This window comes from Thalassophryne amazonica, chromosome 4 (genome assembly GCF_902500255.1).
Source record: "Thalassophryne amazonica chromosome 4, fThaAma1.1, whole genome shotgun sequence".
Lineage (NCBI taxonomy): Eukaryota > Metazoa > Chordata > Actinopteri > Batrachoidiformes > Batrachoididae > Thalassophryne > Thalassophryne amazonica.
In genome coordinates, this window is record NC_047106.1 from 89,716,063 (window position 1) to 89,718,786 (window position 2,724).

Genomic DNA, 2,724 nt, shown 5'->3' on the forward strand with positions numbered 1-2,724 from the left:
GGCAATTGCTTTCTCCATACTGTGCTCACTAAAGTCCTGAATAGGGTTAAATGATTTTTAAAAATGTTGAAAACATTAAAGGTTCATTCAGTAGTTCAGTGCAGTTAGAACCAAAATGGTGCCATGTTCTGAGTTGACGCCACACTAATCAAGGCAAACTTTACATTAAACAGCCCCCCCCCACACACACACACACACCCTCCTGTACAGACACAGTCATACAAAACAGAACACTTTGAACTGTGATGTGTTTCAAACAAAGGATGATAGCACAGCGACTCCTTCCATAGTGAACATACAGTCGCTGAGCATCATGGATCGTTGCTTCTGCAAAACGAGGGAAACAGCTGGTTGGCTCCCCTGCCCTTCAGTTCTCACCGGCTACAGCTGCCTGACAATCACACATAGGCACTGGAACAAATCAAATCACTGCAACTCTCTTTCAAAAGAAAGCCTGAAATGAAAGAACAGTTAATCACTTTCATGGATAAGATCAAACAGCGGTGGCGCAGAGTTCAAAGCCTGTCCAGCTCATTCTGGGACAGGTGGCGGAAACAGTACCTGGCGACACTGCAACCCCGCAGGAAGCGGTCATCTGACCAGCTTAATCTCATGGAAGCAAGAGTGGTGCTTCTCAGGGACGTTCAATGTAAAAAGAACGACTGGCCTCTTGGCATCATCACAGATGTGTACCCCAGCAAAGATGGGCCGGTGCACAAAGTATAACTGAGGATTTCCAGGAAGGATGGCACAAAACTGGTCCTCAGGCCCATGAATGAACTAATGGCGCTCATTTCCCCAGATAAATAAATCTGTAATGTTTTGAATGCACTTGGTTAAGAATTGGAGAATTCTTTGAAGATGGGATAAGATAAACAAATGCATAATAGAGTTTAACTGGGTTTATTAATGTTGAGAAAAGATGTGGTAAAAAGAAAAGTGAAACTCCCTGAGTATCAGGCAGAATGTTCTGTTACATGTGTTTTTCCTGTGTATTCAATACAATGTAATCGAATATTTAAGATTTAGTATCGTCCACTGATGCCATCTAATGGTGAAAGTCGGTTGTGCTTCGAGTTACGGTCCTTGACCGACGACATCATGTATGCCTTGGACAAAAAGATATCATTATCCTGAAAGAGAAGCTTGGTGTTTTTCACTTGTTTATGTCTTCTACACTTCAAGTTGGCCTTTGAAAGCATTGTCATTCTACCCTACGTCATCAATACCATAAAGAGCACGGGCAGATCCAGGATTTTGTAAAGGGGAAGGGAGGGGCGTGGATTTGTGAATGTGTCCCAATCGCACTTCCCTAGGGGGTCTGGGACATGCCCCCCCGCAAAAGGTTTTGAATTTTTAGGTGCCATTTCCTGCATTTTGGTGCATATTTTACCACAAAATGCAGTCACAGAGAAAAGTGATCTGTTTTTTATTCATTTGAATTTGTATCGTACAATCTTGAATGTGATGCTATGACACTATGATGACAAGTAACAAAACATTTGAACTGCCTTTGGCTAAAAAGGTGAACAACCTTGCTATACCTTGCTGTATCATGGTCTGGTACAAATTTATCTCACTGAGTCACTTGTTGCTGAATAGAGCATTCAGAAACAGCAGACACTGGGTTTTTTGGTCTGTGAAAGGGGGATCGTGCGCCCCCCTGGATCTACCTTGAAAGAGTGGACTGGAACTTGTCATCTGCCTGGTTTGTTGGAGAGTAGTTAAATTAGAGAATAACCTTGTTGTATCTGATGATTTGCGGATGTTAATGCTGGATTTTATGGTCGCAAATTGAGCTTTACCAGCGACACGTTAGTGGAGCTGGTAAATTGGCTATTTGTGACCGTAATCCAGCATTAACATCCGCAAAGCATCAGACACAAGGGCGTTATTCCCATTCTAATCAAATTCCGACGTTCGCACAGTTTATTTTTCTGTAAGTAATTTGGTTAGCGAATCGTCGTGAAAGGATGTGGGCAGCTTGTCAAAGCTTACCGGCATTGCAGCAGCGTGTTCATGCCAAGCTGAACATTCTGTAAGCAAACCCACAGATTTCTCCATCTCGTCAGCTACACTGAGTTAAATCTATGGTAAATCCATCAATCGATCCAGTTAAATCCATTAAATCCATGCAGTTCAGCATCATCGTCGCTGCACTAGTTTCTGCCGCCCTCAGGTGACAGCACAGTTATTTACATCTGCATAGCAGCACACGTGGTCAGGGTGCAGTTTCACATTAAATGTAAAACTGATTTAATATTTTGCCACCGTTTACATGATATATTATGGTCTGAAATCTCACATGCTTAACCAATCAGATTTGCGGAAAAAAATTTAATTGGATTAGAATACCTGTTGACCCCAGTGTTGCAGACCAAACGGTCCACCCCTAAAAATTGGTCCACCCTGCCTCCACTGCACGAGTCATTTTGGAGCTCAGCCGCTCGTCTAAGACAGAGTATCTTCACCCAAAACGATCAAATGGAATAATGGGATTATTAACCATGAGATGACAAGGTATAACCTCTTAAATCATTCTAAAGTCAGTTTTAAGCAGAAACGAGGCAAAACTCTGTGACGCTTTGAAATGACTGACACGCAGTGAACGCATCAGCTAGCAGCTCATGTAGCCGCAGTACTCTGATTGTTTTCCCCATCTTTTATGATGAAATAATGCTGAATTTATGTGGAAATGATTGTTGTACAAAGGTTTCAGTTTCA